This window comes from Oryctolagus cuniculus, chromosome 11 (assembly GCF_964237555.1).
Source record: "Oryctolagus cuniculus chromosome 11, mOryCun1.1, whole genome shotgun sequence".
NCBI classification, from domain to species: Eukaryota; Metazoa; Chordata; class Mammalia; order Lagomorpha; family Leporidae; genus Oryctolagus; species Oryctolagus cuniculus.
Window position 1 is genome coordinate 29,803,564 of NC_091442.1, and position 24,153 is coordinate 29,827,716.

Genomic DNA, 24,153 nt, shown 5'->3' on the forward strand with positions numbered 1-24,153 from the left:
CAGGCTCCCTGCGACCCAAATAGAGCTCGGACTTTGGCATTCGGGCTGCATGAGCTCCTTTGTGCTGCAAAGTCTGCGGGGGGGGGGGGGGGGGGGGCAGGATGGGCGCTGCTTCACAGCCTTAGATGCTGTCACTGTAGAGTGACAGGAAACAGGAGAAAACCAGACCGAGCACGCAATGCAGTAACCTCAAGAAGACTAAAGGGAGGAATGAAAGTCCCCACTAAGGACTGATAGGGGGAGACTCTGCCAGTGATGACCCTACCTGAGCTGTGGGTCTGCTCCCCAGAAAACAGCAGCCACCGAGCTGCTCCACGTGCTCTGTCTTAGCCCTCTTCCTGTTGCTGTTACACAGACCGCAGACAAGGTAACTCACAGAGGTGTGTTTAGCTCATGGTTCCAGGGGCTGGGACATCCCAGAGCCTGGTCACAGCCTCCGATGATGGCTTCTGGCTGTGGCAGGAGCAGAGGGCCTCATGCGGCAAGGCAGAGCCAGGGTGCAAGCTGGGGCCGCCTTCCCTTTTGACAAGGCCACGCAAGCCACGGTGGGGCTTTTTTTTTATCTCCAAAAAGCCCCCCCTCCAGACCCCACTGACATAGGACTTTGGGGATGTGAGAATTCTGGAGGACAAATGTTCAAACCACAGCATGCTCCCACCCCCTCCCTCAGGCTGCTCCCACCTGGGCATGTGCGCCACCTCTGTCTGTCACTTGGGGTCAATGGTCCATGCTCCTAGCAAAGACTGGCGTCTCCTCCTTCAGCTCCATCCTGCCCCTGCTCAGCTACTGTTAAAAGAAACTCTTCCGAGGCCCCAACCTCTTCCCCTTCCCCAGCCACTATAGTGGGTAAAGTCATCACCTGCAGTGCTGGCATCTCATAAGGGTGCTGGTTCGAGTCCCAGTTGCTCCACTTCTGATCCAGATCCATGCTAACACACCTGAGAAAGCAGCAGAAGGTGGTCCAAATACTTGGGCCCCTGCACCCATGTGGGAGACCTGGAAGAAGCTCCTGGCTCCTGGCTCCTGGCTCCTGGCTTCAGATCAGCCCAGCTTCAGCCATTTCAGCTATTTGGGGAATGAATCAACAGATGAAAGATCTGTGTGTGTGTGTGTGTGTGTGTATATATATATATATATATATATATTACTCTGCCATTCAAATAAATTAATAAATCTTAAAAAAAAAAAAGACTATGTCCCTGCAAACAAGGTTCTAGTAAATACTGCCTGACCTGGAGCTGCTTTAATGAAATGCCAGAGAATGGGTGGGTATCTCAAACAACAGGTTGGGGCAGGGGTGGGGGAATTTGGCCTAGCACCCAGGATGCCAGCCGGGATGTCCATGTCCCATACCAGAGCACCTGGGTTTGATTCCTATCTCTGGTTCCTTACCCTAGCTTCCTGCTAATGGAGACCATGGTGACGATCAATTAGTTGGGTCCCTGTCACCCATGTTCAACTTTGGCCTGGTCCATCCCTAGACATTTTGAGTATTGGAGGAATAAACCAGCAGATGAGAGACCTCTGTCCATTTCTCCCCCACCTCCCTCCCTCTCCTTCTCCACCTTGTAAATACACACATACATAAAATATTTAAAACCAGGTATTTATCTGAAGACTGAAAGTTTAGGTCATGATGTCAGTGTGGCTGGGTCCTAGTGAGGGCCATCTTCCTGCTTTGGTCACCTGTTCTCTGTGTGCTTACGAGGCACAAAACCCATCAAGAGGGCCTCAAATTCATGACTTTGTCTAAACCTAATTACTTTCCAAAGTCCCCACCTCCAATTACCATCATTTTAGGGGTTAGAGCTTCAATACATGAAAGGGGCTGGGACGTAAACATTCAGTCTGTAGCAGATACGTTTTTCTGAAAGACTGAATTTATCATTTGATGAATTGACCCTTCAGTGAATTAATTGGATTTCAGTAAATTGGCTGCTTCCTCTTCTTGGAGGTGGTGAATATAAAGGAAAATCTCAGACTGTTTTAATCAAGAGAAATAATTTTTGAAAATAAGATACAATGAAAATAGTGATAAAAGTACTTTTCTAAAACAGTCCTACCACCTGGTGACTAAGGGGAATCAATTCTAAGAATGCTAGTTACATGTACATGTCAAGCTTCATCTCACGCGTAGGAAATCATATTCAGTCCTTGATGATGCATTCCTTTTTGAGTAATGCTAGATGAACCGACTCAAACAAAAGACAATACTAGAAAGGATGTAAGGGAAATCATGCATTTTCTAAACAAGGAGCTATTGAAAATAGCACTATTCAAGGGACCTAAGTATTAAAGAACTGACTCGCTGTTTACTGAATGTTTACCTAAAACCAAATACCTGAAGATATACTTTGACTTACTAAAAGGAATAATTAATAATGTAAATTATCATCCAAATGGAATGAAATTTTAAAAAGTTTGGCATCATTATTAGCTATTAATAGGCTGAGTAATCACTTAATACCAAAACTATAAAGGGGAACATCTGCAGAAGGAATAAATGGATTATGCAATAAAAAAAAATACAATGAGCCCTCTGTACCCATGAGTCTCCCACCCATGGACAGAAAATATTCGGCATCTGCACTGAGCATGTACAGATCCTTCTGTTACTAGTCCCTACACAATACAGTACAACAATGGTAACACAGAATCCATACTGGGTTGGATTGTATTATCAGCTTCTCATCCCTACAACAAAATCCCCAAGACAATCTGCTTAGGAAAGACAGGGGTTATGTTGGCTCACAGTTCTGGAGGTTCACAGTCCAAGATCAGGCAGCTCCGCCAGCCCAGCATGTGCTCTTATGGCCCAAGGCTTCACAAGAACTACACCCTGAAGGCACATCCCCAGTGACCTGAGCACCTCCCACCAGGCCCCCTTCCTGGACGCCACGTCCCCATCGTTTCCATCCTCTCTGTGCCATCAACCATGAACTTGGGGCCCAAATGTCTGCATCCTGTTCAATCCACAGCATGGATGTAGGTGATCTAGAGACGACTTAAAATCTGTGTGTAGCTTACATGCATTTTACACAGGGGACTCAAGTGCCCATGAATTGTGGTCTCTGCAGGGATGGGTATCCTGGGACCGGTCCCCAGTGGGCATCAACAGGGGACTGTATGGGAAATTGGAAATCAGAAAGGAATATGCTAATCATCGTTTAAAAATGGAAAAGAGAAAGAACAGCCAGAAAGCTGGCAGAAAGAATGTGCATCTATTTCCCATCCCTGAAAACCCAAGAAAATACAGAGATCAAAAGGCAAAGCAGGAAACTCCATTAAAGAGAAATCAAGGCACAGTCACGATGCCCAGAGGTCACAGGTGTGTCAGGCGAAGTGACGCCGGAGCCTCAGGTAGGGGCTTCTCCCCCGAGCCCTCCCCAGAATGTGACAGTTGTCAGAAGGGGAGAGAGAAAACCCGTGGACATCGTCGCCAGGTAAATGTCCCTGCTGCTTTTGGTCTGGAACACCATGAGTGACGCGCGGAGCTCACGATGCAGGCGGCTCGCCTGCCTGCCTCCTCCTTTCTAAAAAACGTGCTCTCGCCCTCACCACTGGGCGGCAGGGAAGCTTTGGAAGCTCCCTGGCCTGCTTCTTGCTATCAGTGTGGCTTGGAATGACCCAAAGGGAGCTCCAGCCCCAACCTGGCTGAGGTCTTGGGTATTAGAGCGTTGAAGGAAGAGAGACGCGCCCAAGAACTCTACATTCTGTTTACAAGTAAAAGCAGCAGAAATGGCATCTTTAAACATAGATCTTAGAAATTCTATTGTTAGGTAGGAAGTCAGTTATGAGCTTATGTGTGTGTGACATAAAGGCCTAATGTGTCCAGCATATGCATCTGCATCTCAGTCATCCTGACAGTGTTTCACGGGCAGCCCCGCCTTTGCATCCTGCCCTGCCCCCTTCTACCTGATAACCTGCCAGGTGGAGGTCCCCGCCCCTTCTGCCTGAAAAATCTTCCACAATCTCCCAGGTGCAGCCCAGTATCTGCACTTCAAACACCTTGCTCCCCATTCTCCAGGGGGTCTTGCTCACCCTTCCTCTGAACCCAGGATGGCACCAGCTAGGTTTCCTCCTGTCTGATACCTTCAGGGGAAAACTCAGAAGTTTTTCTATTTACATCCAAAAAACCCTTTGTTTCAAGAGGAGCAGAGGTGGGGAAGCAAGACCCGTCTCCTTAACCCCCCCCCCAACTGTGCGCTCAGCCCTGGGCCTCTCTGCTGAGCCGCCCACCTGCCTGGCCAGGTGTAATCTTCCCACTTAATCATGTAACCTTGCCCCCCCCCCCCAAGCGATGGCACTTTCCCAGGTCCTGTCTGGAGAGGTGCCCATCCATCCTTACGGATGTCCCTGCCCTAAATAAACCCTGCTATTTTACCTCCCACTACTCTCTGTCTCACGCCTGAATTCTTTCTTGCACGAAGACAAGAACCCTGCAACTTCTCCAGTAACACTATCACCCCCAACATGTCTCTGAAGATTTTCCTTAAAAATATAATAATGATGAAGAGAATAAATAACACAAAAAGAAAAGAAATATGTCAGTCTGGAAACAATGCAATTGCTACAATTCCAAAAAATAGTCAAAATAATAGGTACTTTAAAATAATGGGTCAGTGCCAAAATCCAATGACATGGCAGCAAAAATAAATAAATAAATAAGTTGAAAGGGACATGGGCAGTAGGGAAGGCTTCTGGGCGCGTCTGCTTGCTCATATCATTATTTATTATTTATCACAGAGGACATCCATGTTCACCCTGTCATTTCCAGGCTCGTTAAACTGAAAGAAGCTTAAGACGTTTCAAAAGTACGTACGCCACCATTAGCAGGACTAAGAACAGGTTTATATTTTCCAAAACAAGGAGGAGGGAAGAGGGAGCAGAGGGTCAACAAGGAAATGCAGACCCTAGAGCAGAGCGTGGAAAACTGAGGAAGGAGTGCAGGAAGGGCCGTGTTCACCCCCACGCCCACGTCACAGCTCTGCTGGCTCAGAACAGCAAGGGTACTCAGCGGAGCCTGCGGAGGTAAGGGTGGAGTGGAGATTTTAGGGGGAGATGGAAGAGAGGGCTTGCAGTGACTCCCACACGGAAGACAACCCAACACAGTTCCTGTCACACGTCTCTTCTCATGTTCAAATCCCTCTTGGGCTCCTAGCCACCAGGTTTTACACCATCGCAGCCCAACTTGGCATAAGGAGTGAAATACACACACCACGTGTAACAGCAGCATGGTCAGATCTCAAAGTGAGAGAAGGCAAAAGCAAAAGAATAAGCTGTAGGATCCCACTCATTAGAAAGTCTAGAAAAAGGCAAACTTGTATTGATAAAAAAGCAGATCCAAGGCCACCAGGAGCTGGGTTGAAGGAAGGGACCAAGTGCACAGGAAACTTCTCAGGCTGAGGGTTGGTTCTACATCATGATTATGGCCATTTCCCACAAGCACATAGAAATACCAAAATTCATCAGCCCTCCACAGTTAGGAGCAGGCATCTGGCTTAGTGGCTAAGACGCCTGTTGGAATAACCATGTCCCACATCAGAGCGCCTGGGTTTCATTCCTGGGTCTGGTGTCTGATTTCAGCTTCCCACCTGTGCAAAGCCGGAGAGGGTCTGGTAGCCAGTTCCTTGTCACCCATGTATGAGACCTGAATTGAGTCCCTGGCTGCTGGCTTCTGCCCTGGCCCAATCCAGGTCATTGCAAGAATTTGGGGAGTAATCCAGTGGCGATTTCTCTCTTTCTCTCTCTCTCTCTCTCTCTCTCTCTTTCTCTTCCTCTCAAATAAATACATATTTAAAAAACTATACAATTAAAATTGATGAATTTTAAAGCATGTCTGATAGTTTAACAAAAAAGAGGCAAACTTCATTCTCACACAGTCTAGAAAATAATGAAAATAAAATGTTATGTATCAGAATGTTACATACTGGCCGGCGCCGTGGCTCACTAGGCTAATCCTCCGCCTTGCGGCAGTGGCACACCGGGTTCTAGTCCCAGTCGGGGTGCCGGATTCTGTCCCAGTTGCCCCTCTTCCAGGCCAGCTCTCTGCTGTGGCCTCCCTGGCAGTGGAGGATGGCCCAAGTGCTTGGGCCCTGCACCCCATGGGAGACCAGGATAAGTACCTGGCTCCTGCCATCAGATCAGCGCGGTGCCCCGGCCGCAGCGCGCCAGCTGCGGTGGCCATTGGAGGGTGAACCAACGGCAAAGGAAGACCTTTCTCTCTGTCTCTCTCTCTCACTGTCCACTCTGCCTGTCAAAAAATAAAAAAAAAAGAATGTTACATACCAAAATCTACCGACTATAGTTTTCATTTTGTCTAATTCTAGTGTTTTAAATTTACAGATATGTATCACTTTATTATGTACAACATAATATTATGTACAACATGATATTTGAACTGTAAACACATTGTGAGATGCTTATATTTAGCGAATTAACAAATGCGTTACCTCACAGAGTTATTTTTGTAGTGAGAGCAGAAAACATTCCCTCTTTTTCTAGAATATATCATGATTAGCTATAGTCACCTCGCTGTGCAATAAGTCTTGAAATGTATTTCTCTTATGAAACTGTAAATGTTAACCAGTGGCTCCCTGATCTCCCTCTTCCCATCCATCCCAGCCTCCAGTAACCACTCTTCTGACTCTCTACTTCTGCAAGACCAACTTTTTAGAGCATACATGTGAGTGAGGTCATGCAGTATTTGTCTTTCTGTGTCTGGCTTATTTCCCTTTATATAGCATCCTCCAGTTTTATCCATGTTGTCACAATGACAGGATTTCCTCCTTTTGAAAGTCTCAGTAGCATTCCGTTGTGTAACGTGTAATATAGAACACGTTTTCTTGATCCATTCATCCATTGGAGAGTGCTGCTTCCTTGTCTTGGCCATTGTGAACACTGCTGCTCCAAACATGGGAATGCAGATGTCTCTTGAACAAGCTGATTTCATTTCCTTTGGATATATACCCGTTAGTGGGACTTCTGGAGCATATGTAGTTCTATTTTATTTTTTAAGGAATCGCCACACTATTTTCCATAATGGCGATACTAATGTATGTTCTCACTAACATTATATGAGAGTTCCCTTTCTCCACATTCTTGCCAACATCTGTTATCTTGTTATCTTTTGTCTTTTTGACAGTAGTCATTCTAACTAGAGTCAAATGATACCTCATTGTGGTTTTGGTTTGCATTTCCCTGATGATTAGCAATGTTGAGTGGTTTTTCACATACCTGTTGGCCACTTTGTATGTCCTCTTCCAAGAAATGACTATTCAGCCTCTTATACATTTTTAACCTGACTGAGGATTGGGAGGGGGTGTTGCTATTGTTTGTTTGAGATCCTTAAGTATTCTGTGTCTTAACCTCTCATCAGACACAGAATCTGCAAATATTGTGTCCCATTCTGTAGGTGTCTCTTCACTTTGCTGATTGTTTCCCTTGCTACGCAGAAGCTTTTTAGTCTGATGAAATCCCAAAAGCTGTAAAGGCATCCCAGCAAACACACCAGCTCCGACAGCTGCTTTCTCACACGCATTTACTCTCGCACCAGAATTCCTACTCTGAAACTTGCTAAAGACAGCACAGAAAGAGAAATCTGCAACCCAGCCGCCCTTAGGGATATTATAAAATATTACCAAGTTAAATACTAACAAATAGAATCCAGTGGTCATTAAAATCAGACAGCATCATTTGTTAATTGGTTCAATATTTGGAAATTTGATATAATGTCTATACTAACAAAGAAAAATATAAATAACAAAATAGTGTTTGATGAAATCCAACATCCATTCCTGAGTCTATTTAACTTTCATGAAAATCGTAAAGATATTTTCTGTGACTTAACCCAAGCACCGTGGTTAATGGTACTGCCTAAAAGCAACCCATTAGGGGCAGGAACAACCAAGGGAGGGCATTATCACCACTTCATTCATAACAGTTCTAAAAGCCTTACTCAGAGAAGAGCATGAACAGCAAACGTGATGCACAGAGAAGGAGGCTCCATTAGCATAATCTGTAGGGGCTATGACTGGGTTCCTGGAATTTGGAAGGACCAGTGGAAAACATTTTAAGAAACAATTAGAGAATGTGGTAAAGACTGTGAAATTAAATGTAGTCCCAACCAAAACAGTCAGAGAATGAGTCTGCGTTCCACTGCGCAAACATAAGCAAGGTGCTCACCGTTTCTGTGACTGCACCCTTGGGTGTCGGATGCCAATAATGAAAATTTCCACAATAAAAGATTGGATTAATTCTCACAAATAAAGTGTTTATAACAGCACCTGGCACAGAAGAAGTGTGTGGATGTTAGCCCTATTATTTTTATTGTCTCCAAGAATAAATAGATGAGAAAGCCAAGGAACTTCTCAGGTGAGAAAAAAAAGAGCCCTGTTGGTGAGATGGGCCTGCCAGACATTAAACCCACAGCGCAGCAGCCACTATTGTTTAAAAGGCACAAGCATGGAACTGGCAGGCAGATAAATGAACTCAAGTACAAATGAAAATTCAATACATGATTTTAAAGGTGGCATTTCAAAGCAGCAGGGGAAATCTGTCCTATGGAAAAATCCATAACTACAATCTGCTAACCATTTGGAGAAAGCAAATAGGGTGGATTCTTAACTTTTTCCTTTTAATCAAAATTTATTTTACATGAAGCAAAGGCTTAGATTTTTTTAAAAAAGATTTATTTTATTTATTTGAAAGACAGAGTTACAGAGAGGTAGAGACAGAGAGGTCTTCCATCTGCTGGTTCACTCTCCAGATGGCTGCAATGGCCAGAGCTGCGCTGATCCGAAGCCAGGAGCCAGGAGCTTCTTCCGGGTCTCCCACGTGGGCACAGGGGCCCAAGGACTTGGGCCATCTTCTACCACTATTGCAGGCCATAGCAGAGAGCTGGATGGGCAGAGGAGCAGCCGGGACTAAAACAGGCACCCATATGGGATGCCAGCGCTTCAGGCTAGGGCTTTGATCCACTGCACCACAGCGCCGGCCCCAAGGATTAGATTTTTAAGATGTAAGCATAACCTTTTCTTGGGTGCACTTTTTGACATACAAGCTAAGAACATGACATAGACATGAAACCCATAAGCCATGAAGGACATGAGAAATAAACATGACAAACAGCTACGATTTGAATGTGTACCCCTAAGTCCACATGTTGGAAATTTAAGCCCCAGTGCAACAGTGATGAGAGCTGGAAACATTAAGAAGGGATTAGGTCATGAGAACTCTGCCCTCATGGATGGATTTACGATGCTATTGTGGTCGTGGGTTATGTTTATGACGTTATTGTGGTAGATGAGTCTAAGTTCTTGATAAAAGAGTGAGTTCAACACCCCGCTTCCTGTCCCCGACACACACTCGTATTCTCTTGCCCTCCTGCCTTCTGCCATGGGATGCCACAGCAGGAGCCCCTTGCATCATATAGGTAGGTCCTGGGACCTGGGATTTGTCAGCCTCCAGAACCGTAAGAAATCTCTGTGTAAATTACCCAGTCTTAGATGTTCTCCAACAGAAGCACAAAGCAGACTGAGACACTACCTAACAGTTATACATTTCTACACTTTAAGGGTGTGTGTGCGTGCACATGCACCTGTCCCTGGCTCTCACACACTGGTCTTAAATGAGATCAAAAGAAAATATCTGTAAACCATAAGAGACCAAAATTAACTTCTCACTATCCTAAAAGTTAATACAAAGCAGTAATGGGAAAACCACACAAACAAGCAGAGGGAAACTGATACAACTGGCTACTAAACATGGGGAACTCAACCTGAGAGTCTTTGTGGGGCCGGCACTGTGCTGCAGCGCGTTAATGCCCTGGCCTCAAGTGCCAGCATCCCATATGGGCACCGGTTCTAGTCCTGGCGTCTCCACTTCCGATCCAGCTCTCTGCCATGGCCTGGGAAAGCCGTGGTGTGTGTGTGTGTGTGTGTGGCCCAAGTCCTTGGGCCCCTGCACCCGCATGGGAGACTGGGAAGAAGCTCCTGGCTCCTGATTTCGGATCGGCGCAGCTCTGGTCGATGCAGCCAAGTGGGGAGTGAACCAGCGGATGGAAGACCTCTCTCTCTCTCTCTCTCTCTCTGCCTCTCCTTCTCTTTCTGTGTAACTCTGACTTTCAAATAAATAAATAAATAAATAAAATAAATATTTGTGTGTATTCAAATGCCAAAATCTTAAAGACCAATCATAAGTCATGCTGGCACGAGCATGGAGAACACATGTTCTGAGCACCCCAACAGGAATACCAATGGCAATTGGCAATTTCTACAGAAATTCTAAGCATGCCCACTTTCCAACAGAAACCACTTATACAAGTAGGCAAAGATAGAGGAGGATACTTTTAGAAATGTGGGAAATGGAATTAAAGGATGAGTGTAGGAGCTGGCATTGTGGCACACTGCGTTAAACCACTGCCTGCAGTGCTGGCATCTGATACAAGCAGCTCAAGACCCAGCTGCTCTGCTTCTGATCCAGCTCCCTGCTGAAGCACCCCGGAACGCAGCAGAAGATGGTCCACGTACCTGGGACCCTGTCACCCACGTGGGAGACCCAGATGGGGTTCCAGGCTCCTAGTTTCAGTCTGGTCCAGCCTCAACAGTTGTAGCCATTTAGGGAGTGAATCAGCAGATGGAAGATCTCTCTCTCTTCTCTGTAACTCTGCCTTCCAAATAAATAAAATAAATCTTTTTATAAAAAAGATAAGTATATTTTGATGCAAAAAGACTGAAATTCATATATAATGTTTTCCGGATGTGCCATGCACTTTTCAAAGACCCCACATATGTACAAAGAAGGCTGTTGCATAGAAACATAAAACTGGTTTTGGTAAACAGCTTGAAAGATGTGAGAGTACAAGCTTTTAAAAAAAAAGCTGTATTTATTTATTTATTTATTTGGCAGAGCTACTGCAAGAGAGGGAGAGAGGGATAGAGGGAGAGATGGAGAGAGAGAGAGATCAGCCATGTGCTGGCTCACTCTCCAAATGCCTGCAGCAGTCGGGTCTGGGCCAAGCTGACACCAGAAGACAGGAGCTCCATCTGGGTCTCCCAAGTGGGAGGTCGGGGCCCAAACACTTTGGCCAAAATCCACTGCCTTCCCAGGCTCATTAGCGGGAAGCTGAATTGGAAGCAGAACAAGCTGAGATTCGAATCAGCACTGTGATATGGGATGCCAGTTCCTCAAGTGTCAGCTTAACCCACCGCACCACAACATCAATGCCCCCTCCTGGCCCCTCCGCGCCCTAAAGATGCAAGCTTTGAGGTCCACCCAGGACAAGGTTGACCAGCAGTAGTTCCCTAACTGTGCTTGCCCAGAGAGCTCCACGTTCGGTTGCCATATAATCTAGTAACTTATAGACCCTTGCAAACCGTGAGCAGTAAATCTCCAGGAACTTGTATAAGCCCTGGACACCCACCTTCCTCTAGGTGCTCAGCCCTTCGTGTGGATCACGGAAGACAGCAACTCTCAAACACAAATTACCTATGAATCATCTCAGGATCTTGCTAAAATGGAAAAGCTAGTTCTGTCTGGGATGGGTCTGATATTCAGCATTTTTTTTAAAGATTTATTTTATTTATTTGAAAGACAGAGTTACACAGAGAGGTAGGGAGAGAGACCGATCTTCCATCCACTGGTTCACTCCCCAAATGACCACAACGGCTGGAGCTGAGCTGATCCGAAGCCAGGAGCCAGGGGCTTCTTCTGGGTCTCCCACTTGGGTACAGGGGCCCAAGCCCTTGGATCATCCTCTGCTGCTTTCCCAGGTGCATTAGCAGGGAACTGGAGCAGCTGGGACTCAAACCAGTGCCCATATGGGATGCTGGTGCTGCAGGCCGGGACTTTAACCCGCTGTGCCACAGCACTGGCCCTGAGATTCAGCATTTCTTTTTTTTTTATTTTTTTTATTTATTTTTTATTTTTTTTATTTTTTGACAGGCAGAGTGGACAGTGAGAGAGAGAGACAGAGAGAAAGGTCTTCCTTTGCCGTTGGTTCACCCTCCAGTGGCCGCCGCGGCCAGCTCACTGCGGCCGGCGCACCGCGCTGATCCGATGGCAGGAGCCAGGAGCCAGGTGCTTTTCCTGGTCTCCCATGGGGTGCAGGGCCCAAGCACCTGGGCCATCCTCCCCTGCACTCCCTGGCCACAGCAGAGAGCTGTCCTGGAAGAGGGGCAACCAGGACAGAATCCGGCGCCCCAACCGGGACTAGAACCCGGTGTGCCGGCGCCGCTAGGCAGAGGATTAGCCTAGTGAGCCGCGGCGCCGGCCGCATTTCTAACCAGATCCAAGGTGCTGCTGCTGCTGGTGGTCCACAGATCACAGTTTGAGTAGCAAAGCCGTAAGATGCACTCTCCTTTCTGCCTTTGGTCCATGCACTTGCAAACATGGCTTCTCTGCTGAACCCCTACGTGTCATTCCCCTGACTCATTCCCTACAGGGAAGTCTCACGGCTCTGCCGTGCCCTTGGCACTGACCTTGTGGACCTGACACCTGATTCCACTGTTTTCTCCATCTGGGCTCCCCTGGTGCAGGCGAGCGGGTGGTGGCTGCCGCTGCTGCAGGCTCCGCTCCATCTCCTCAGCACAGGCTGTAGGAGCTCCATGGCTTGGGGGTGGGGAGGGCCTCGGAGCACCGTTCGTGTGGGACAAACATGTCCTTTCTTTTTTTGCTAAATAAAAGATTTTTATTTATTTATTTGAAAGTCAGAGTTACACAGAGAAAGAAGGAGAGGCAGAGAGAAAGGGGGGGTCTTCCATCCACTGGTTCACTCCCCAGTTGGCCAAAATGGTTGGAGCTGGGCTGATCCGAAGCCAGGAGCCAGGAGCTTCTTCCGGGTCTCCCATGTAAGTGCAGGGGCCCAAGGACTTGGGCCATCTTCTAGTGCCTTCCCAAGCCATAGCAGAGAGCTAGATCAGAAGTGGAACAGCCGGGACTTGAACAGGCACCCATATGGGATGCTGGCACTGTAGGCGGTGGCTTTACCCGCTATGCCACAACGCCAGCCCCAAACATGTCCTTTCTCTATCCAGGGATAGGCAGTCTCTGCCCCGCTCTGATGACACCATGGAAACACACCCCTGAATGCCCATGGAGTTTCCTCCCCACATCCCCCACCCTTCCTTGTTCTCACTGCCACTCCCTGAGCATTCACTTCAAATCGGTGCCTTAGAGGGTGTCTTTGGCAGAAGTAAAAATAATTATGAATCTTAAGTCAAAAAGCCTGGGTGGGCGTTTGGTGCAGCGGTTAAGTAGCCGCTTGAGACACCTGTGTATCCCATACTAGAGTACTTGCTTCAAGTCCCAGCTCCGCTTCTGATCCAGCTTCCTCCTGACGCACACCTTGGGAGGCAGCAGGTGATGGCTGAAGTGCTTGGGTCCCTGTCACCCACATGGGAGACTAGACTGAGTTCTGGCTCCTGGCTCTGACCTGGCACAGTTCTGGCTATTGCCAGCATTTGGGGAGTGAAACAGCAGATGGAAGATTCCTCTCTCTGTGTCTCTGTCTCTCTCCATCTCTCTCTCTCTCCCCTTCTCTCTCTTTCATCCCTCTCTGTCTCTGCCTTCCAAATAAAATGAAAAATAAGAAATTTTTTAAAACTGCAGGTTTGAATATCAAACATGTAAACTTGAGTTCTTAATTGCTTCCTGTGGCTAATGGGTTTGCTCTGAGACTACCTAGGCACCCAGACTAAAAGGTGGAAGTGAGAGATTGCTTGAGAGGAGGAGGAGGAAGAGGAAGCCCCTTGGATGTGGAAGAAAATCCCCAAGGCCTCTGCATCAGGGCAGCAGGAATGAGCCGGGACTCAGCCATAGCTGAGGTCTACAAGCTGTTCATTTGGATGGCTTTTCCCCCATCAGGATCGTCTGATGTGAAAGGAAACCAGAGACCCACAGACTCTCGCCAGATGCCGGAGCATGCTATACAGGACAGGGCCTCCACCCATCTTTCCAGTAAGCAGAATCATATCTTGACCAGAGATCGAATCATGACCACAGGGAGGGTGGAGAAAGAAACTGTTCTCGAAACCTATCTCTCGTACAGAACACAGAAACTCGCACGCCAGAGGGAAGTACGTCGTCCCAGGCTACCTCCTGTGTCCATCTGTGCCTCCTTCCCTGTGGCTCCCAGGTGCACAGGCAGTACCCAGGGAGGAAGCAGCAGCCCCATGAAGACAAACAGCAACCACACAAAGAGGGAGAGGCACCCACCCCTTCACAGAGCCCCTGCCTGCTCTGTCACAGCCCCAGCCAGCCACACAGCTCCATGCTGAAACGCACGCCTCACTGTGTCTAGAGAGGCCATCGTCACCTCCCCACCTATCGCGGGACAGAAGAGATCAAGCTCTTGCTGACCCTGTGCTGCAATTCTGCGGACACAACTGCATCTCTTTAACACAGATTGTATAAATGGATCTCTTATCACAAAGGATGGCACAGAAATTCTGGCTTAGGGGTAGGTATAGAAGGTGAGTGTTTGGCACAGTGATTAACGCACGGCTTGAGACACCCAAATCCCATATTGGAGGAGCTGGGTTCAAGTTCTGGCTCTGCTCCCAATTCCAGCTTCGTGCTAATGTATACCTTGTGAGGTAGCGGGTGATGACTCAAGTACTTGGTCCCTGCCACCCACACGGCAGACCCAGAGTTCCTGGCTCTTGGCTTCAGCCTGGCCCTGCTGTTGTAGCCCTGGAGAATGAATGAACAGACGAAAGATCTCCCTTTCATTCTCTCCCCATCCTCTCTTCTCCACCCTTGTTTTCTATCTCTCTGCCTTTCAAATAAAATGAAAATTTAAATTTGTTTCAATTAAAAAGTAAAGAAATTCATGTGTAGTTTCAGGGCACCAAATGGATAGCACCTTCAACAGTCTGGAAATTCAGGAGGTGCGTGGTTAAGGTGAGCTTGTGACCTTAAACACAGGGCTTTAAGTACGGGGGGCTTGCCTCCTGAATGCACTCTCCATGCTGCAGCCAAAGCGAGCACTCAGAAACAGACACCAGACCGAAGGTCCTCCCTGCTCAAGGTCACCGCAGCTGCTGCTCTGTGCACCAGGCAGACCCCACCCCCACCACCACCACCTGTTGCTCCCTGTGCCCGGAACTCCACTTCCCCAGGACTTGCCTTCTAGTCAAAGAGGAAGAAATCAGGGAACTAGAGATATAAATTGGGTGTCACCAGCAAACAGATATTGTATAAAATCATGAGACAGGGGCCGGTGCCGTGGCTCACTTGGTTAATCCTCCGCCTGCAGTGCCGGCATCCCATATGGGCGCCAGGTTCTAGTCCCGGTTGCTCCTCTTCCAGTCCAGCTCTCTGCTGTGGCCCGGGAGGGTAGTAGAGGATGGCCCAGGTGCTTGGGCTCCTGCACCTGCGTGGGAGACCAGGAGGAAGCACCTGGCTCCTGGCTTTGGATTGGCACAGTGCTGGCTGTAGTGGCCATTTGGTGAATGAACCTGCGGAGGGAGGACCTTTCTCTCTGTCTCTCTCTGTCTCTCTCTCACTATCTGTATCTCTACCTGTCAAATAAATTTTAAAAAACACATATATTTAAAATCATGAGACAGGATGAGATCAGTTGGAGAGTCTGTGGACAGAGGTGATATGGGGCCTTGGCCGGGATCTGGGACCACATATCCAGGTACGGGAGGGAGGAGGAGGAGGCAGCAACGGGCGGGGGTGGGTGGACAGTGCTGAGTGAGGAGGGGCGGGGAACCAGGAACTTGCTTGAAACCCCAGAGAAGAACGTGCTGGATTTTATCTGCCTTCCCAGCTAAGGTCAGCAGTTCGGATGCACGCTCAAGCACAGATGGACCAACGGGGAGATTGGCAGAGAAGACTGCAGCTTTGACATTGTGGAACCCAGAGACCAGATGGATACAGGTTAATAATGTCACTGATCCCTGGGAGTCAGATCCTGAGCTGGCAGAGGGGAAAGCCAACACTTATCCTCCTGATACTGCTGAATCCCCCAAAAGCTGCTCCTTCAGGACATGGGGTTGGTGGGGGTGGGCAGTGCAGGGCGGGGGGAGCAGGCAGGCTGGGCTTGAATTGGGCAGGGGCTTGTGGTTCTAGCCCTGGCTACTCCTCTTCCATCCAGCTCTCTGCTATGGCCTGGGAAAGCAGTAGAAGATGGCCCACGTGCTTGGGGCCCTGCACGTGTGTGGGGGACCCAGAAGAAGCTCCTGGCTCCTGGCTTCCGATTGGCACAGCTCCGGCCACTGCAGCCATTTGGGAAGTGAACTAGCAAGGGAGGACTTTTTTCTCTGTCTTTCCCTCTCACTGTCTGTAACTCTACCTCTCAAATAAATAAATAAAATCTAAAAAGGGGTGGGGGGCAGATCCCGAGTCTCTGCAGCTCTGGCCAGCCAGGTGATGGCCTTTCTGCCCTCCCCACAGAAGGCTGGTGAGCAGAGGGGCTGGTTTGCAGGGCAGGGCTGTGCCACTGAGGGCCGAGGAATTCCATGAATGTGGGCATCTGGGTACAGAGCCCTGCCCCAGCCTCGTGCTTCATTCAGTTCCCAGAAAGGGCTCCGACAGCTGAGGCTGTCAAGCCCCGCTCGCTCGTGCAGTCAAAGCATGGGCTCAGCTGTTGCAGGCTCGCTGTCCAGCTCTGCCAGGCAAGCAAGCAGCTGAAGACGGCATCTAACACGATGGGCAAGTCCCAGACGCGCATGGAACAGTCAACCGCAGGAAAATGAGACTGCAGGGAGATGACGATATAAATACACACGCAGGGGTGTGCGTGTGTGTGTGTGTGTGTGTGTGTCCTCAATGCCTTTAGGGAAATGAGAAATATTATCTATGAAGTGATGACAGGAAGCTAGAAAGAAGCATGGCCAGAGAACAAAATGAACATTGAGAAAACAAAACTGAGACTCGAAATAGAAGGAATGGAAGACAGAGTCAAAGAATCCCCCAGCAGACAGAAGCCAAAACTCAAGGGAATGAAAAATCGGGGCAGGAGTTCCAGGCAGCAGATGCTACGAAGGCGATCAGTCTGGGAGACCCAGTATCTGAGCAGTAGGTTCTGCACAAAGAGAAAGCAAGCAAGCAAAGGAAGGGGAAGAAATCATCGCAGAAACGCTTTAGGGAGGTTTCCCAGAACTACAGACGTTTCCAAACTGTGAGTTCTGGCACAGACGGAGAAAATCGGGCCACCCCAACCCACGCCACTGTGAACACTGCAGACAAGACAGTGTCCTCCAACACTGCTCGAGGGGAGGCGCCAGGGCATCAGAATGGTTTGGGATTTCTCAATTCAATCCCGGAAGCCAGAGGACATAAGGGAATCATGCCCACCAAACTCTGAAGAAAAGAAAAAAAGCCCTCTGGGAATTAAGTTTGAGGGCAGAGCAAAGATAGTTTCAGAAATGCAATAATAAGAAAAAATTTATCTTCAAAGTTTCTATCTCAGGGAGCCACCAGTGGATGTTGTGGAGAACTAAAATTAAAAACAAAATCTTCTCCCAATCCAGGAAACCTCTCCATAAAGGTAGTAAAGGGAAATTGTTTTATTATTTTTTATTATTGATTTGAGAGAAAGAGAAAGAACTCCATGGGCCAATGCTGGAGCCAGGAGCTGGGAACACAAACCAGGTTTCCCACGTGGGTGGCAGGAACCCAGTTATCTGAGCCCTCAGATACAGAGGGCTCCCCACTGCCTCCCAGTTATCTGAGCCCCTCCCCCCTCTATGCCTCCCAGGGTCTGCACTGGCAGGAGGCTGGAGCCAGGAGAGGCGCCGGCACTATAACATGGGATACAGGGATTTTAAATGGTGTCTTAACAGTAGCCCAACGCCTTGCCTTACATTTCAGAGATGGCTCCCAGGTCCTTGAGATAAACATTCCCAGGTCCCTAAAATGGCCAAGAGGCTTATTTAACTTCTAACAAAGTTTACAAACATTTCAAAACAACAGAGAAAAACTTACAATGGCAAGTTTTTCTAAAGTAAAAAATCTGGGGCCAGTGCTGTGGCATAGCGGCTAAAGCTGCGACCTGCAGTGCCAGCTTCCCATGTGGGTGCCAGTTCCAGTCCTGGCTGTTCCACTTCCAATCCAGCTCTCTGTTATGGCCTGGGAAAGCAGTGGAGGATGGCCCAAGTCCTTGGGCCTTTGCACCCATGTGGGAAACCCAGAGGAAGTTCCTGGCTCCTGGCTTGGGATCAGCCCAGCTCCAACCATCGGAGCCATTTGGGGAGTGAACCAGTGGATGGAAGACCTGTCTCTCTCTCTCTTTCTGCCTCTGCCTCTCTGTAACTCTGCCTTTCAAATAAATAAATAAATCTTAAAAAAAAAAAAGTGAAGTAAAATATCTAAGAAAAGGAAGGAGGGAGATCTCGTCCCTCATTTTCAACAGGGAGAACCAAGTCTCTTATGTTTAATTTTTATTTGTTCTTGCAATGTGCTCCACCAAAGTGAGAGGGTAAACAGAGAAAGAGGCAGACCAAGGGCATCAGAAAGAGGAGACCCCAAGGACAACCTGAGGCAGGGGGCAAGGGTGGGTTCAGGTCGGTGGCCGTGCAGCCTGCACCAGGGAGATCAGATTGTGAGCCCCTGATGCACCCACATTCATGGTAATACAAGAACAAGCATGTGGGGAGCAATCCGGACTGGACTGAGTTACTGGAATTAGGACTTATTCTATGCATCTGCTCTCCCACAATATGGCGCTGGGAGAGAAGTAAACAGCTTCCGCACAGCTGCCTCCAGTTCAACCAATTAACTGTAGGACTTGCTCCTGATTGGAGAGCAGCGTACTCGGCGTGTGGGCAGCCGAGTTGGGATTGGCGGAGGAGGACTATAAAGGAGGAGAGAGACGGCATGCACCAGGAACATCTATGGGGAACATCTAAGGGAACCCGTGCAGCCCCCGAGAAAGCCGGCCGGCGGTGTGCCGCTCCCCTGCGGAAGTGGGGAATGCGGCCAGGGGGAACTGCCCTTCCACGGAGGTGGAAGGGATAGTAGCCAACCCGGGAAGAACCAGCAGCAAACCCGGGGAGGGCCGAGCAGACGAAAGAACAGCGCAGGGTCCTGTGTCGTTCCTCCACAAAGAGGGGGAGCGACATAATGGTGCCGTGACTCGGATATGAAGCCTAGGCAAGGTTTAGTGTCGTTCCTCCACGAAGAGGGGGAGCGACATAATGGTGCCGTGACTCGGATATGAAGCCTAGGCAGGGTTTAGTGTCGTTCCTCCACAAAGAGGGGGAGCGACATAATGGTGCCGTGACTCGGATAGGAAACCTAGCTCAGATAGGAAACCTAGGACGGATAGGAAACCTAGGAGGGAAGAAACAGGAAGAACTGGGAAAATATCGGAGAGAGAGACTAGCAAACAGCCTAGGGAAAATACCGGAGAGAGAGACTAGCAAACAGCCTAGGGAAAAGCCGGACGAAAAAGGTGCCGGAAGAAGCTATTGAAAGCCTAGGCATAGACTCAGATACGGACTACGGACTACGGGGGGGAAACTGGGAGAAATCTCTAAGGTCGAAAGCGAAAGTGAAAGCTAGAACAAACAGACTCGGATGCGGACTGTGGGGAGAGGCCAGGAGAAATGAGGGAGGAATATTGTTGGAGGAAAGCTTGGGGAAACATACCGGGTAGAGAAAAATGTTAGGGAAATTGAAGCCGCGGGGGGCAGGCCGAGACTGAAACGAAAGCCACTTTGGGATTCTCAAGTTAGCCCGGGAATGGGGGGCGAAAAGTTGAAACCAGAAGCTGAAACGTAAGCCAGATTGGGATCCGTCTGATTAGCCCGGGGAGCAAAGGACGGGAAGCCAAACCGTGGGGCGGAGACGTATGCTGGGTTGAATTCGCCAGGCTAGCCCGGGGAACTTAGATTGAATGCTAGTGGCGGACACGTAAGCTACGCTGTGTTACTCGCGGAAGCCGCCGCGTGCAGAGAGAGCACGGGGCGTGAATAGATAGGGAACGGGGCTGGCGTGAGGCCGTGGTGCAGACGCGAAGGGCGTGGAGACCGCAGAGCGCGCGAAGCCAAGCCGCGCAAAGCCGAGCCGCGCAGATGAGAGAGATGTGGGCTGAAGCGGCTCAGAGCCGGGAAGCCGCCGAGAAGTAGCCTCGGGGCGGGCAGCGGGAAGCTGCGGGGATAAGAGAAACAGAAGTTTAGAAGTAAGATGAGAGAAATAGGAATGCTGGAAGATAGAAGTAAAATGGGAGAAATAGGAATGCCTGGAGATAGAGAAATAGAGAAATAGAAAGGCCTCCCTACAACACTGCACTGTGAGAGCTTGGATTCGGTCTGCCTGATTAAGTGAGGCGATGAGCACGATGAGCACCTGTGGCGGCTAGCAGCTTATGCGCCGCAGGTCACCAAAGACAGGCACGAATTAACATCAGTAAGGCCTCCCCACAAAAAGGCAATGAGAAGGCTTGGATTCGGTTTGCCTGATAGGGCTTGTAAGCCCCTGCAGGCTCGACCAGAGCATGCGCTGCAGGGAACCGAACACAGGCACGCATCAGCGCCTAAAAACCTCCTCACAACATGGCGAAGAGAGGACCAGGATTCGGTTTGCCTGATTGATAGGACTTGTAAGAGCCTGTGGCAACTCTAGCAAGTAGAGCAGAGTGTGTGCCGCGGGACACCGAAGACAGGCGCGTATCAACGCCAAAAAATAAAAAGAAAGGGGGATCTGTGGGGAGCAATCCGGACTGGACTGAGTTACTGGAATTAGGACTTATTCTATGCATCTGCTCTCCCACAATATGGCGCTGGGAGAGAAGTAAACAGCTTCCGCACAGCTGCCTCCAGTTCAACCAATTAACTGTAGGACTTGCTCCTGATTGGAGAGCAGCGTACTCGGCGTGTGGGCAGCCGAGTTGGGATTGGCGGAGGAGGACTATAAAGGAGGAGAGAGACGGCATGCACCAGGAACATCTATGGGGAACATCTAAGGGAACCCGTGCAGCCCCCGAGAAAGCCGGCCGGCGGTGTGCCGCTCCCCTGCGGAAGTGGGGAATGTGGCCAGGGGGAACTGCCCTTCCACGGAGGTGGAAGGGATAGTAGCCAACCCGGGAAGAACCAGCAGCAAACCCGGGGAGGGCCGAGCAGACGAAAGAACAGCGCAGGGTCCTGTGTCGTTCCTCCACGAAGAGGGGGAGCGACATAATGGTGCCGTGACTCGGATATGAAGCCTAGGCAAGGTTTAGTGTCGTTCCTCCACGAAGAGGGGGAGCGACATAATGGTGCCGTGACTCGGATATGAAGCCTAGGCAGGGTTTAGTGTCGTTCCTCCACGAAGAGGGGGAGCGACACAAGCAGGTAAGAACAAAGCAATTATTAACCCTGGGGAAAACAGAAAGCCGGACAGGAAAGGAAAAAATAATCAGAAGTCGGAACGTGGCTGAGTTGTGAATGGCATTGCCAAACCATGCAGTGTAAACGCTCACTCTGGTGTATGCGGATTACGACCTAGCTTCACAGAGTCGCTGGAGGGAGGGGCGGGTGCATGTGTGGGGGTGGCATGCAGGAAGGGTGGAGAGAAATGCAAGGAATGGCGGTAGGTGATTATAAAAAATCACAGGGTAGCAAAGGCAGCATATCCCCAGAAGCCCTGGGGATAGGCACTCAAACACTTAAAAGAGGGGAGTGAGAGGGAAGGGCAGAGGGAGACCTCGGGGTGTCTTTCCAAGTGCCACGGCGCTGTTTGACTCTGTGGACCGTGTCCTGTTGTTGGGCTCGGAAAACAATGCCCAGGCAAAGGTCTCAGAAGCAAAATCTCTGAGCTGCCGCTGCCCTCTCTCGCCTCTCCCGCTCCCTGAGGCAAGCCCTAGAAACAAACCCCTCTTCTCCCAGCAGATCACAGGAGCCAGACCCCCTCTTCCCAAAACCAGACGTGAAGCCCAGGAGTAGTATCTGCATGTCTCTCTGCCTTCCTGCGTGACCGCTGACCAGACAGGAAAGCCCTGGCCTGCGCCGTTTGACTGCGGGTGGCTAGGCCTTCCCACCCCCACTCCAGAAAGGGTCTCGCCCCATGCCCAGGAGGAAGGAACGCTCTGCAGAGAGGCCTGGAAGGGTCTGAACAGAAGGGCCTCACTGGGCTTCCTCCCACGCGCTCACCGTTCCATTGCATCCTTCAGCAAACCTAGGTGTAAAAGCAGACGGTGCGCCCTGGGCCTCTGAGCCCCCAGTTCGAAGGCTCCCTGGCACAGAAAGCCCTGGTGAACCAACCTGTGATGGTTTTCACTTGGTAATCTGCCTGTTCAGGAGACTCAAACAGCCAGACCTTCGGAGGAAAAGTGTCCGGTGCACTGCAGTAGGTCTAACTTTGGTAAAAGTGGGAAGTTAAATTATAAACAAACAGGCCAGTGCCACGGCTCACTTGGCTAATCCTCCACCTGCGGCACCAGCACCCCGGGTTCTAGTCCCGGTTGGGGCGCTGGATTCTGTCCCAGTTGCTCCTCTTCCTGTCCAGCTCTCTGCTGTGGCCTGGGAAGGCAGTGGAGGATGGCCCAAGTGCTTGGGCCCTGCACCCGCATGGGAGACCAGGAGAGGCACCTGGCTCCTGGCTTAGGATCAGCGCGGTGTGCCAGCCGCGGTGCACCAGCCACAGCAGCCATTGGGGGGTGAACCAATGGAAAAGGAAGACCTTCTGTCTGTCTGTCTCTCTCTCACTGTCCACTCTGCCTGTCAAAAAAATAAAAAAAATTAAAAATTATAAACAAACAAAAATGTTTATGGATTTAAGTTGGTTAAAAGATTCCTGAGAATACAGGAAATAAAACACGGCTTTATCTTTGTGGAACTTAGAATATAGAAGAAACCAATCATAACCTTGTGCGATGCTAACACTGCACTGCAGGTATCAAAAGTTCCCTAGGCCGGCGCCGCGGCTCACTAGGCTAATCCTCCGCCTAGCGGCGCCAGCACACCGGGTTCTAGTCCCGGTCGGGGCGCCGGATCCTGTCCCGCTTGCCCCTCTTCCAGGCCAGCTCTCTGCTGTGGCCAGGGAGTGCAGTGGAGGATGGCCCAGGTGCTTGGGCCCTGCACCCCATGGGAGACCAGGAAAAGCACCTGGCTCCTGGCTCCTGCCATCGGATCAGCGCGGTGCGCCGGCCGCAGCGCGCCGGCCGCGGCGGCCATTGGAGGGTGAACCAACGGCAAAAAGGAAGACCTTTCTCTCTGTCTCTCTCTCTCACTGTCCACTCTGCCTGTCAAAAAAAAAAAAAAAAAAAAAAAAAAGTTCCCCAGGTAGTTGGAAGCAATGGCTGCCCTTTGCAGCTCCAGCATTCTGCGCAGCCTCTGCCTGGAAGAGGAATGTGAGTGACAGGTGAGTGAGGCAAGGTGCATGTACAAGCGTATAGAATCACCCTTATTTCCTCCCTCCTTCTCTCCCCTTACCGCTTGGGTAAAATTAAAAATAAAAACAGAAGCTTGGAACTTCCAGTTCCATCCTTCATCCTCCTGGAAGGGAAGAGGCACTGAGGGTTGAGTTAATAATTGATCACACCTAGATGATGAATCCTACATACAAACCCCTGACATCTGGGTTTGGAGGGCTGCTGGGTTGCTGACCAAGGTAGAGCTTCCTGGGTGGAGGCACTCCTGGAGAAGGCTTGGGAGTGCCATGCACCTTCCTGCACATCTTGTCTTAAGCATCTCTCATCTGGCTGCCCATCCTAGGCTTTGATCAAATCCTTTATTGATTATAATAGACCAGGAAACAGTCTGTGAGCCACCTTAGCAGGATCAATGAGCCTGAGAAGGGGGTCATGGGAACCCTGACTTACAGGTGGTTGATCGGAAGCATAGATGGCAACCTACTCCCTGCCCCTGGCATCTGAAGTGAGGGCAGCCTCATGGGCCTGAGCCTCCACCCTGTGGGCTCTGACACCACCTCAAGTAAAGACTCAGAACTGAGTTAAGTGATAAAACAACAGGTGGTGTCCCTGGAAGAATGGGCTTTTACCATGAGCAATCCCAGACCTGAGATGAAGTATTCCCTTGGTGAACATGTCTAGGAATGCAGAACAGATTGATGGGAGGCTTTTTAAAATCCCTTACAACCATTATTTTATTATTTACCTGGTAGAGGAAGGCAAGTCCAGGAAGACTTCACTTTGGCAGATGCGACATTTGAATGTGGAGCTAGAAGTAAACAAAAGATTCCCCTCGCAGTGGGCGAAGATGGGGA

The 24,153-nt window shown here is 49.6% G+C and overlaps 1 long non-coding RNA gene across 1 annotated transcript; it reads left to right on the plus strand.

The window, feature by feature from the left end:
* The first annotated feature begins 1,461 nt into the window (after positions 1 to 1,461).
* Positions 1,462 to 16,346, plus strand: LOC127490973 (uncharacterized). The gene is made up of 3 exons (XR_007919381.2): positions 1,462 to 14,901; positions 15,776 to 15,885; positions 16,103 to 16,346. It is a non-coding gene; the product is annotated as an uncharacterized lncRNA (long non-coding RNA).
* The last annotated feature ends 7,807 nt before the right edge of the window (positions 16,347 to 24,153 follow it).